This window comes from Panthera pardus, unplaced genomic scaffold (assembly GCF_024362965.1).
Source record: "Panthera pardus isolate Hobbes unplaced genomic scaffold, ASM2436296v1 HiC_scaffold_17, whole genome shotgun sequence".
Lineage (NCBI taxonomy): Eukaryota > Metazoa > Chordata > Mammalia > Carnivora > Felidae > Panthera > Panthera pardus.
The window spans coordinates 16550236-16563932 of NW_026526732.1; the positions used below are offsets into that span (position 1 = coordinate 16550236).

The following is a 13697-nucleotide window of genomic DNA, read 5'->3' on the forward strand; positions in this document are numbered from 1 at the left end:
AGCTGGAAGACAGCCCACAAAGTTAATTTTAAAAGTTATTTATTGGGGCGCCTGGGTGGCTTGGTCGGTTAAGCGTCCGACTTCAGCTCAGGTCATGATCTCACGGTCCGTGAGTTCGAGCCCCGCGTCGGGCTCTGTGCTGACAGCTCGGAGCCTGGAGCCTGTTTCAGATTCTGTGATTCCCTCTGTCTCTGCTCCTCCCCTGTTCATGCTCTGTCTCTCTCTGTCTCAAAAATAAATAAACGTTAAAAAAAATTAAAAAAAAAAGTTATTTATTGACTCTTTGATGGGTGGGGCCTTGTCTTTCTGTGGTACCTCCCCAGAAAGTCCTGAGCCTACATCTAAAAACAAAGCTTCAGGCTATCCCAGCTCTTCCCAGCTTGCTGTGTGAAAAGCTAACATGGCCTTGAGCACCGGCTAGACTTGGCTGGGAAACCTCCTTCTCCTGCCTGGGGTGTGATTCTAGCCAGCTCAGGAGCCCAGGTGATCCCCATGGTTGGGGACCAAGAAGACGTAGTTTGTGAATCCAGGTTAAGCAGTCACTGGCTGTACCCACGAAAACTCCAGAAAGTGCCGCCATCCTTGAGAGAAATCTGCCTTCAGACTGACCGAGGTGCTGATCGATCCTTTCCGCAAAGGAGCTCTGCGAAGTGGGAAGCTTTTGCCAGAGGACAGACGGCAGAAGGATCCAAGAGTCACCTTTGCTCAGGTTTCTGCTGGAATGAACTCACTCGGTAAGTATTCCCCAAACAAAAGGCAGGAGAGTCACCTTTTGGCTTTATCAGGTGTTAACATTTGGCTGCAAATAGGATAAACCATTTGCACCACCCAGGTTCCTGGCTTCCTCAATCGGAGGGGTTCTTGGAAGGGCGGGTGCTGTGGATGGCTCTTCCCGCATGTGCCCGGGCTGCCAAAGGACAAACAGGTGATGCAAGGGCAATAGAAGGTGCAGCACATTAGCTCCGTGCGTGCCGGAGGTGAGCAGTTTCAACAAAGCCAAGGGAGAAAATCTACCTGACGGTGGTACGCCCTCATTAAAGGGATCAGACCTCGAAGGGGAAGTTTGTGGCTGTGGGGGCTTTGGAAGCCCCTCTCAACAAGAAACTTCTGTAAGGATTCTGACCCCATCCTTCACAACTTCTCAAGCAGCTGAGTTCATCGGACTGGCTGAGGCTGAGGACACTCTTTGCAGGAACATTCTCTGGAAGAAGACTCAGGCAGCATGGTGTGAGAACCTGTTCTGGTCTGATGTGTGGCCCCTGTTCTGATGCTTGATGACACTTCTCAACTCCTGAAGAATAAGGGGTGCACCTTCCCCCCCCTTTTTGTAAATCACAAATCAACAGGACGTACTAGTTCCAATGCCACTTCTCTTTCTTTCCAAAACTCCAGCTTCTGTCCCTTCCAGAGTTCAGTCCTAAAAGAACACTCAGAAGAAGTATTCAGAAAATATGGATTTAGCACAGAACAAAAGTAGCCCAACTCCACCCCTGGGGAGTCATTAAAAGCAGTAAGCCGACAGCTAATCTACAACATTGACCAGTAACAAGTACCTGTTCTGTAAGTAATCCAGGGAGCCTGAGTTGATGTGTGTGATTTGGGGCAATCACGAGTGCTTTCATTCGGGGAGAAGTTCGTGCTTGTGTCAAGATGAAACCTCACGCCCTCGGAAAATGTAAAGAATGCTGGCGTGTCTTCGTTAGTCTTCTGTAGTTTTCACACCGAGTAAAGACTGGAGACTTTACATGTATTGTTATTATTCTAACTGAAAGCAAACCAGCGCCCTATTTGATAGGTATTACGCCTGGAGTCGTTTTAAAATACCGGGTCATGTCTGGAAATGGATACAAGTTCCTACATGATCACACTTTAAAAAATCACTTAACTGTTTGCTTGGGTTTTCGCTAGTGGGGGGGGGGGGAAGAGAAAACATGATTTAAAAATTTAATCATTACAGACGCTGTGCTTGACGGTGGGGAGGTATGGAAACCATACTCCCAGCCAGTTACACTTTAAACAAAACGTAAATACACATACTTTAAGACTCAGAATCCAGACAAGCATTTACATAGCAATGCACCAGGAATTTAACATATGTTAAAGTAGAGGAAACCCCAGGCCCCAAATGGTGTCACTTAGACCAAGTTCCCAAACCCCAGGGGCTTAAAACCCCTTCTGACCGCAGTTTCCATCTTGCCCAAGAAACGTGGCCTCAACCGGTCAGTCAGGAAGAATTTTCTTTCCATCAGTGGCAACCAGTCTGTCCCCTGGGTCCTCTCCATCTCCCAAAGAAAGATCAGGGAATCTGTGTGAGAAGACGCCTTGCTTTCCTTCCTAGCAAACTGCCTGGTCTGGAATAATCGTTCCTCGCCGTCTGTCTCTAAAAACCTTCCATTTTCTACCATTTCTCAGGACTTCCCTCCACTTGCTAGGTGGGGCGCTGCCTGATTCAGGAATGGCTTGGTAAAGCCAATTCGGTCTTCAAATGTACTGGTTGAATTTCATTATTTAGCACATATGATGAGTGATATGTATTTTCTTTCCTGAAGTGGGGTCCCATTTCCTCCCTTCCTTCCTTCTTTTCCTTCCTTTCTTCCTTCCTCCTTTCTTCCTTTCTTTTCCCCTCCTGCCCTCCCCTCCCCTTTTCTTTCTCTTGTCTCTTTTTGTCACACAAAAAGACGCCATCTCACAAAAACGATCTCTTCTTTTCAAACTAGGCTCTTTTTGGGGGGGAGGGGGAGGGGGGAGGGGTTACCTTACTTGCTTCTTTCTATCCCCAGGGAACTGTAGGTCTGTTCCCACTCCATCTTTGTGGGTGTAGTTCGAGCAAACAGATTCCTTTCCCCCTCAAACTAAGTGCCTTCTAATTTTTACGAATTATAGGAACTTAAGTAAAACTTTAGTAGATTAGCTCATATAAATAAATGTAATAAAATTCATATGCCAGATAAATCCATTTGTGTTCCGGAGGGGCTCAGACTTACACAGCAGGTAAGGAGCCTCGAGGCCACACCACCGCATCTGGCCGGCCTGCCTCTTGCAGACCCACAGCTCTGTGTCCCCCAGTGCCCTCGCAAGCCGCCTGTCTGCTGGGAGGTGCATTCCACACAGTTCTAGCCTAGGGTATTGCTCCCTCGGGAAACAAGACAAAACATCCAACCAAATTAAAGGAAAATCCGAACAATAAGCGAAGGCATTTCCTACCATGGTAGTCTCTTGTAACACTGATCAAAAACTTCTAACATTATCAATCCGTTTCCTCTAGTAACAACATGGCTTACTATTTATTTTGTTTCTTTTTTTAAAGCCTACTATTGTGTGTGTGTGTGTCTGTGAGAGAGAGAAAGAGAGACTTGGAGTTTTTCTGCTATAAACACTGCTCGTAACTCACATTTTTCTCAATATGACATTGCTTTTTTAACTTTATAGGATCTTGCACTGTGCCTAAGTTTTAATTTTTTCTGCAGTCCTGAAAGCATAACAATAAAAAGTAAGTTGATGTCCTAGAAGGTTGCAAAAATGGCCACAGGTTTTCACTCCTTGTATCCATTCCCTTTGCAATGCAACTTTGCTGCTTCCCCCACCGCCCTGTCAAGAAATTGACCTGTGTCCGCACTCATGACCCGCGCTGGCCAATGGAATGCGGTAGAAGTGACCGTGTACGCCATTTGCTCTTTCTTAAAACCCCACCTCCGCCACGTGAAACGTCCAGGCTGGCCCAGTGCTAGATGGGAGGCCGTGGCCTCGTTGCCCCCACCCCTGCCAATATCCAGCCAACCGGTAAACACGCGGGTAAGGTCATGCCGCTCGGTAAGGCCCAGCCCACCTGCCAGTTGACCTCAGTCTCATGAGCGAGCCCGGCTGAGATCAGCCACACCTGGCCCAGATGGACAGAACGGCCCAGATGACCTGCAGACACGTGACTAACAGTAAATGATTGCAGCTTTGCGGCACTAACTTTGGGGCCTCAAATACCTGATTCACTTACATTTTCTTTGAGCATGTTTTGTTCTTAACTCTAACCCATATAAAGCCTACTTTTTTTTGCATAGGGTTGAGGTAGTTAAGGGGCTTTTATTTGTTTTAGCTATATGTGTGGCCAGTTTTCTCAACACTACTGACCTTTCTTTCATCACTGATTTGAAATGCCATGGTTTTCATTAACTAAATCCCCACATGCACAAGGGCTTGCTTCTGGACTGGCTAATAGGTTCTGATGTTTTATTTTCTGTGTCTGAGCCAATAACACAATGTTTAATTCCTTAATCTGAGAGTATGACTTGGTATCTGGAATGCTCCTGGGAAATAATGCAGGGGCCCAATTATTAGAAGTAAAGGGAGGGGATGTTATCTTAAATACTTTTGTATTTCCTCTAGAATCCACATAGCTCCTGTGGACATGGTGGTGATTGCAAAAACATTTGGTCTTCTGCATTGCAAATCTGTGGCGTTTAACATACTAGGAATAAATTTGGGAGCCTGTGGTTTACAGAGGTGATATTTATGGTCCCGATCTCTTTTTGTCTTCACCAGTCTATAAGGTACAAGGTCAGCAAGCTGAGAAAGGCTATATCGTCATGATGGTGGAGGAAGAAGCAGGGAAAAGAAGGAAAAGCAGCAGCAGCAGAAGAGGAGGAGAAAAAAACTAACATCTACCGAGTGTTTACTCTGTTCGTGTCTATACCAAACACTGGACCTGCCTTGCCTTCTTTACAGCTTTGTGAGGTTAGTGCTATTTATATATCCAGTTTTCAGAAGAGAAGGCGAGAGTCCGAGAAGTTATGTAACGAGTTCAAAGCCACACAGTAAATGAGTCAAAATTCTGAATGAATGTGAATGCAAGGAAAAAAAAAACAAACCTGGAAGAAAATCCACTTCATGGTTAGCAGTTGACCGGGATGCCGTGGGATTCTGCAGTCACATGGTGGGCGGTTTTCTGTCTCACAGCCTGGCTGGACCAGTAACCAAGGGAGGAGGCGGGGGCAAGACGTGCTCTGCGATCGGCCTCACGGAGCTGTATTACCCAGCCTGCCCCGCGCGGGTCTCGCCTGCCCCGTTCTCCCAGGACATTGCACTCTTGCCTAGGATCCGGCTTCTGGATGACTCTCTAGTCCGTACCTTTAAAAAGCGTGGAACCAGATCAATGAAAGAATTTTATACAGAAAAGAATTAATGAGAAAGCGGTGACAAGGACGTTTAGAAGGGACAGGAAAAATTCAGTTTTGCCCTTTACTTTCTATTTCCGCTTCTCAGGCCCCCTGTCACCCAGGTGTGCACACGCGGTGGGTGTTGGCCCTATTTGGCTGTGTTCGTTATATTGCAAAGGTAAAAAAAAAAAAAAAAAAAAGGTAAAAGTTGGATTATGAATATCGGGACAGAGGTGATAACCTTTTTTTTTGGCCCAATAGAAAAACAGAATAGGACTTCGGAAAAGAGAAGAAAATAGGGGGAAAGCAATAACTTATAAAAAGAATAGAAAGGACAAAAAAAAAGTGAAATAAATAAAAGTCACAAAGATGGAAAGGATAACACGGAGTTACCAGTAGGTCCGTTGAATAGGAATGGACTGAATTCTAGTAAAAGACTCAAACAGGCATTTTTCATTTCATTTCATTTATTTTTAAAGATATGTTGAGAGAGGGGCGCCTGGGTGGCTCAGTCGGTGAAGCGTCCGGCTTCAGCTCAGGTCACGATCTTGCGGTCCGTGAGTTCGAGCCCTGCGTCGGGCTCTGTGCTGACAGCTCAGAGCCTGGAGCCTGTTTCAGATTCTGTGTCTCCCTCTCTCTCTCTGACCCTCCCTGGTTCATGCTCTGTCTCTCTCTGTCTCAAAAATAAACATTAAAAAAAATTTTTTTTTTTTTTTTGAGAGAGAGAGAGTGCATGCACACAAGCAGGGGAGGGGAAGAGAGGGAAACAGAGGCTCTGAAGCAGGCTCTGTGCTGACAGCAGACTGCCTGATGCCTATGAGGGGCTCGAACTCAATCATGAACGGAGAGATCATGACCTGAACGGAAGTCAGCCAAAGTTTAACCAATGAGCCACCCAGGTGCCCCTAGGCATTTTTCATTTTAAAAGACTACACATAAAGTTTAATGAAAAAGAGAAAATCAAGGAATGCATAAGTATATGTAGCAAATATACGACATTCTTATTTGCTTTTTACTTGTACCTGACAAGGTGAAATTAAAGGATCAAGGTCAAAGACAAAAGTTAGGGTATTGGGCTGCAACCTAAGGCAGCAAAGGTGAGCATCTGGACAGATGGGTGCTCTTCTCTTTCTTTCGTCTCCTCCTTTTTTTCCCTTTCTTTTTATTTTTTTAATGACAACAGCTAGTTTTTTGTTGAACATTCACATCTCATAAAAATAATTAAGTACTGTGATGATCCAGGAAGCCAGCTTGAAGTGAGTCGCTTAAAGGTAAAAACGATATTGTTCTGCAGGGTTAAGATTGTGATTAGATTCTTAATTGGATTCTGACTACATCCAGTTAAATTTATGCACAGTAAAATTAAAAATTAAAGTTGAGATGTTAGCTACTCTAGGAACAGAAATAGAGTGTAGAGAATACTACCTCTTCCAAACAAGTAGAAGGTAACAAATAAAAAAACTAAAATAAAAGCTCAAGCCAAAAAAAAAAAAAAAAACAAGAAAGGAGAAAAAAAATGGATGTACAAAATGTAAGATTGTAGGAAAAACACAAATTCATTTATTCAACAATTATATTATCGAGGGCCTACTAGAAACCACATATTGTGGGATATAGCAGTAAACAAAACATAGAAAATATCTGCCTTCATGAAGCTTCTGTCCTAGTCAGGGGAAACATAATGGCTCAGATAAATGAATAAATCATGCGGCATGTCTTACGATGATAAACACGACAAATAAATGCAACGGATATGTTCAGGGTGGAAGAAAGCTTGTCAAAAATGGCCTCACTGAGAAGGTGGTTTTCAAAAAAATATATGAGGGAGGTAAAGGACTGAACCATGTGGATATGAGGGGAAGAGCATTTCAGACAAGGGAAGTGCAAATATCCTGGGGCTAGCCTGAGCTTGAGGAGGCTACACAGGACAGAGGGGAGGGTAGGAGGAGGTGAGATCAGAGGTGAGGCAGGATCAGATCATTACAGGACCTTTCACTTTAAGTGAAATGGATAGTCTTCAGAGGATTTTTTGAGAAGAGGGAGATGATCTATTTTTTTTTTTTTTTTCTTTTTAGGAGGCTCATTCTAGATGCTGCAATGCGAACAGACCACAGGAAGAAACAGCAGACGGTGATTGGGTGGCTCCCGTGTAATCCAGGTGAGGGACCGTGCAAGTCAGAGAGGCGAGGTGGTGGGAAGGGCAGGGGAGTCTGGAGAGATTGCAAAGAGGTTATCCACAGGATTTGCCGACAGATTACAAGTGCGGTGCGCAAGAGATGAGTCGGGGTGGTGTTTATTAGGCACTTGGAACCGTGCAAGCAAATTAAGTTTATAATTGCAATTAACCCTAAATCTGAGATATATACCATTATCATCCCCAAGTGAGCTGGAGGAGCCAGAGTTCCTGGCAGGTCGTTGGCCAGTGCATCACCCTGCGGTGCGCTCTCTCTCTTCCTTCCTTTCAGAGAAACCTCCCGGGTTGCCAAAGCCAGGTTGCCTGTTCCCTACGGCTTTGACCAAACCCAGATGCCCTGGCCCAGAGTGAGTGTGTGTGTTTGGCAAAACTGCCCTGCACTACATAGTAAAGTGAATGTTGCTTAAGAAAAAGCAAATGCAGGGCGCCTGGGTGGCTCAGTCGGCTGAGCGTCCGACTTCGGCTCAGATCACTATCTTGCGGTCTGTGGGTTCGAGCCCTGCTTCGGGCTCTGTGCCGACAGCTCGGAGCCTGGGGCCTGCTTCAGACTCTGTGTCTCCCTCTCGCCCTGCTCCTCCTCTGCTCGCGTTCTTTCTCTCTTTGTCAAAAATAAATAAACATTAAAGCAATGTTTTAAAGAAAAGCCAAATGTGATCTCTTGGCTTTTAAGCTTGTCTCGCAGAAAATCATCCTGTCACCTTGGAAGAGGTGAAATTGGTGAAGGCAGCAAATGACTTTACTTGGTACCACCTTACAAACGAACAGCCCCATCTTTCACGAATCAATGCACATTTATGATGGAGGAAAAATCAGTGGATGGCACATATCTCATGTTTAGGATTGACTGCGATTGTAAATTTACCTGTCACAATTCCAAGGGCATAATAAGTGCATTGCAAATATTAGCTGTCATCATGACCAAATAAGTAAAATCTTTAACAGGTTTTTTTTTTGTTTTTTTTTTTGAGAAGTAATGAACTTGGTAAACGTTAGCATTCGTTTGCAGATTGTCTTCTCCTCCATCAAAGAGATGGGGACTGAGACCTGGAAATACATAAAAGCTTAAAGGCTAGGACCCGCCACTGACTGAGAATCCACATAAATGATGCAAAACTCCTCTAAAATTATCATGTGAGTCGGCGAAAGATAAGAAAATTTAAAAAGTTCTGCGACGTTTTCCCAAATCATTATTTTTTAAATGAGGAACACGTGCTCGATACTCAGAATTAAAGTCTGATTTAGCAAAGAAATTAGAACAGCATGATATCATTGGAAATGCTTCTAGAGTTCCTTCCCGATGATGTAGCCTCCTGAGTGGCTTTGCACCTGCCAGTCTGTGAATGTCCCCACCTGCTTAAGTGCTTGGGACCTTCCCTTCCTGGTACCTACGCAAGAGTCTCCTTACCACAGCCAAGGCCTTCCCCATACGAGTTTCTTTCTTATCCCCAGTTCACCGCTTATCCATTAAACAGTGTCCATTCTCAAGCTTCAGCATTGATAAGATTCATGTGAGCAGTCTGTTCAAATGCAGATTCCCGGGCTTCAGCCCCAGACTCCCGATTTAGTAAACAGGTGAACATGGGACTCTGTTTTTTAACAGATGACATTCTCATACACATTGTCCACTGACCGTCCTTGGAGAAACATTCTTTTGAGAATAGTGTGCATCTTGGTGCTCAAAGTGTGAGCCACGGGCCAGCAGCACCTGTAGTGTTTGGGGCTGGTTAGAAATGCAGAATCTGGGGCCCCATCTGAGACCTTCTGAATCAGAATCTGCCTTGTGACAACATCCATAGGCGCTTCACGTTCATGGTAAATTTTGAGGAGCCCTGATTACATCAGACAAAAGAAATATGTTGGCCGTATGTTTTAGTAAGGGCTTTTTTGTACTTTGACGCTTTAATTTTAAAGTGTTTTTTTTTTTTTTTTTTTTTTGAGAAATCATAGACACTGTTCTCCACTCCTCCGATTTGGTTCCCTTCTCCAGAACATGAAGATTTCTTACGGAGATTACTTTATCTTTGCCTTTACAAAATCAGCTTTGAGGAATTTCTGGCTCATCAAGAGAAGCAGGTGCTATTTTAAATCTAGTATAATTTTCTCAACCGTGCATAGACAGTCCGTGTAGTTACTAAGTACGTACGTTTGGTTTGTTTGCTTCAGCCATGACATTGGGGTCATCCTCCAGAAAAATATCTCATCTCGCCTGGTGAAATCAGGAAGGTGCTTCTGGTGTCCAAGGGATGAATGTCTCATCTCCTGGGAGGGGACTGAAGTCCTCGGCCAGGGGAAGCCAGAACATCTGTTACAGGCATGATCCAGCCTGCTACGGAGGCACTTAGAATAAAGCCTTGGGTCTTCATCAGAAGACATTGCCGTGGTCATCAAGCCATTTGCAATGGAATCCAGGATGCGCTCATAGGGACTAAATACACTTACGAAAAAATGGTTATTAGTATAATAGTGGGTCCAAAAAGCTCACTGTCTCAGGCACTGACTTTCCTTTTGCTCATTTGAAAAAAAAAGATGGGGCACCTGGGTGGCTCAGTCGGTTAAGCGGCCGACTTCGGCTCAGGTCATGACCTCACAGTCCGTGAGTTCGAGCCCCGCGTCGGGCTCTGTGCTGACAGCTCGGAGCCTGGAGCCTGTTTCGGATTCTGTGTCTCCCTCTCTCTGACCCTCCCCTGTTCATGATCTGTCTCTCCCTGTCTCAAAAATAAATAAAACGTTAAAAAAATTTTTTTGAAAAAAAAAGTTTTTTTGTTTGTTTTTTTTTTTACTCACTGGAAACAGACTTAATATTTCAGGAAGAACATTTTCACGAACAGAAATTAATTTTGCAGATTCAACAGAGCAGTTCAGATAATGAAAAAGACTGGAAAGACAATGGAAAAGGAGTTTGACTTTTGTTCCCAAAGCACTGTGGGTGCTCCAGCTGGTACTTCTCTTAGAAATAAAACTTGATACTTGGCATTCTGCTTCTCTATCCCGTTTTAAATTCTCTCTCCCACCTAGTGGGCTGTCGGCAAGACCCACAAGGTCATAATCATGAGCAAAGATGGAGGCTACACAGCAGTTGGTGATGTGGGAGTCTTGACCCCCTATTCATGTAGCTTCCTTGAGAAGTCCCCTTCTCTGATCTCAGCTTACCACCTCCATGCTATGACATATTGCTGCTATAAACTTAGGATTTGGTGGACCCAACAATGCCCAGCTATGGTCAAGCACTTGTCTTTTTTTTTTTAATTATTTTAATGTTTATTTATTTTTGAGAGAGAGAAAGAGAGACCACAAGCAGGGGAGGGGCAGAGAGGGAGGGATACAAAGAATCCAAAGCAGGCTCCAGGCTCCAAGCTGTCAGCACAGAGCCCGACGCGGGGCTGGAGCCCACGAACCATGAGATCATGACCTGAGCCAAAGTTGGACACTTAACCGACTGAGCCACCCAGGCAGCCCTCCATTCGCTCTTTCATACTAGTACAAGTCTTAAATAATTGTAAGCATCGTAAAATGTGTAATTTGTAAGTCAAAATTTCTAAATAATTTTTAAAGATAACTAACTCTGGAAAAAGAGAATATGGAACCAATGTGGACGATCTTGCCCCAGGAGTCCCCAGACCACTAGGCAGGACTTGGGGGAGCCACCTAATAGCTGTTGAGGGAGGAAACATTTTGTTTATTTGATGTTTATTTACTTTTGAGAGAGAGACAGAGCACAAGCAGGGGAGGGGCAGAGAGAGAGGAAGACACAGAATCCGAAGCAGGCTCCAGGCTCTGAGCTGTCAGCACAGAGCCCAAAGTGAGACTGAAACCCATAAACCGTGAGATCATGACCTGAGCTGAAGTCAGACACTTAATTAATTGAGCCGGGTGCCCGAGGGAGGAAACATTTTAAATTAGTAACAGTCATCCTTATAGCCAACTCATACTCAAAAGCGGTGCCTTATTTCTCAGACTGAAGAAAGCAAATTCCAGGATACTTTTTTCAGTGCTCAGCAGTCCTTCCCATGAACGGCTCACATATCCGGACCCACCACACTCTGTTAGTCCAACAAACAGACGTTCTGAGGCCAGGACATGAGTCACGTGCATGGGGACAGTCTCCCGCCTCAACACTATTAGCTTGTTGGGGCCCAGAATTCGTCCTCGAATGAATGCTGTGGGGGCAGGGGGAGGGTCCTTTGTGCCCAGGCAGCCCCAGTCTTCGCCAGGCACTTACCCCCTCTCTCCTTCCCTCTGGGTTTGCCAAAGCCACAGGTTTACGTTCCTTTGTGTTTCCCCTGCCTATTGTTCAGATCCCTTATGGGATAGGGTCTTGTGCTAAGCCTTAACCTATTTCACCGGAACCCTTGTGTAAGCCATCAGAGTCACGTGGAGGCCTTATGGAAACACAGATTGCTGGGCTACCCCACCCCCAACAATTCTGACTCAATAAGGCTACAATGCCGCCCCGGAATTCGCATGTCTCAAAATTCCCAGCGGAGGCCCTCTACGGTTGGCCCGGAGACCAGCCACACTGGAGAGCCACGATGAGACTGGCTGTTTGTTCATCCAACAAACACTTCTGGAGGCTCTACGCTGTGTCACCCACTGTACTAGGTGCTCAGGATAAAACAATCAAAAGAGAAATTGAGTTTATATTCTAGCTGGATAGGTGGATGCATAATTATTTAGTTACAGTTGTGATGGGCAAAATTACTAGATATTGTGTCACCGAATAACAAGGGACTTAAGGATATCAGGGAATGCATCCATTTCAACTAAGTTCCAAAGGACACATTTATGTTTTTCACTCATTCATTCATTCGCCATCTTCACTCAAGAAAATAAAATTTCTGGGGCGCCTGGGTGGCTCAGTGGGTTGAGTGTTGGACTTCAGCTCCGGTCATGATCTCACAGGTCTTGGGTCCGAGCCCCGCCTTGGGCTCTGTGCTGACAGCCCTGACGGAGCCTGGATCCTGCTTCAGATTCTGTGTCTCCCTCTCTCAGCCCGCCTCCCTCCCCCCGCTGCTTGTGCTCTGTCTCTCTCTCTCAGGAATAAATAAAACATTTAAAACAAAAAAGAAAATTTCTTCATTGAAAAGAACTTGCATGAAATACTCTTAAGCTTTAAACAGTATTGATAAGGGGAAATGATTTTCCCCCGGAACCCAGTTTTGGTTTCAGCTGACATGCTATTAGAAAAAAGGAGTAAAAGGAAGTTGGGGGGAAGGGGTGAGCCGAGAAGGCTTTGGGGCCTTGGGTGCCGTGCGGCTGAACAGTGCTGTGGATCTGGTGTCAGCGCTAGAGGGTGGACGTGTAGGAGTCAGCCCTCGAGGTGGGCTAGTCCCGGCTTCCCTTCCGCAGGTGAGGGAGCTGGATCCCAGGGGGCCCCAAGACTCACCCAGCACAGCCAGTGTCGGAGCTGTGACCCCAGGCCTGCCCTGCGGGACTCTTTGCCCCAGCTGCCTCTGCATGGCAGGGCATGCCATTGGAAGCAGGGCAGGTACAGATGGGCACCAGGTGGGAAACCCCACCAGAGCTGAGATGGGCTGGGCTACAAGTATATGAAGGACCAGAGAGTCCTTGAAGGCAGGGCCAGTGAGAGGGTGGGGCCAAGCAAAGGGGTGGGGCCATTGAGAGGGTGGGGCCAGGGAAGGGGTGGGGCCATTGAGAGGTTGGGGCCAGGGAAGGGGTGGGGCCATTGAGAGGTGGGGCCAGGGAAGGGGTGGGGCCATTGAGAGGGTGGGGCCAGGGAAGGGGTGGGGCCATTGAGAGGGTGGGCCAGTGAGAGGGTGGGGCCAGGAAGCACTTTGTCTTAAAATGTATGGTGAACCAGGGAATAGTTTTATTTATTTCCTTATTTCCTTATTTATTTCCTTTAATATTTATTTATTTTTGAGAGAGAGAGAGGGAGACACAGAATCCGATGCAGGCTCCAGGCTCAGAGCTGTCAGCACAAGGCCCCGCTCGGGGCTTGAACCCACGAGCTAACCGTGAGATCATGACCGGAGCCAAAGTTGGAGACTTAACAGACTGAGCCACTCAGGTGCCCCTGGAATAATTTTAAACAGGGGTGTAACAAGTGATCAGCTGTGAGATTTGAGGCAAGTCACTTAATGTTTTTAAAACTCTGTTATCTGGACACAACACCTTTCTCACCTACTTGGAGAACCTGGAAAATCTCAGGTGAGATTATTAGCCATAGAATATAATAAATGCACACGAAAGACGTTATTCCAGCGGGCTGCCCTGTATCAGCAGAATTGGGTCCCATTACTAACCAATGAGTCATCTTTCTGGTGCCATTTCTTTGCCTACATAAAATACAGTTTTGACCAAATGAACTGTATGATGCTTTCTAATCCCAGTGTATT

General features: G+C 45.6%; 1 long non-coding RNA gene across 5 annotated transcripts; it reads left to right on the top strand.

Annotated features, from left to right (window-relative positions):
* The first annotated feature begins 332 nt into the window (after nt 1-332).
* On the top strand, nt 333-9663 carry LOC109256434 (uncharacterized). 5 transcript variants are annotated; one of them, XR_008422847.1, is made up of 7 exons: nt 333-734; nt 5409-5542; nt 7223-7305; nt 7613-7688; nt 8313-8472; nt 9289-9414; nt 9505-9663. It is a non-coding gene; the product is annotated as an uncharacterized LOC109256434 (long non-coding RNA). The 5 variants fall into 5 exon arrangements; XR_008422850.1 differs by lacking the exon at nt 7613-7688 and having other exon boundaries at nt 334-734; nt 9329-9414; XR_008422846.1 differs by lacking the exon at nt 7613-7688 and having other exon boundaries at nt 335-734.
* Nucleotides 9664-13697: the final 4034 nt, after the last annotated feature.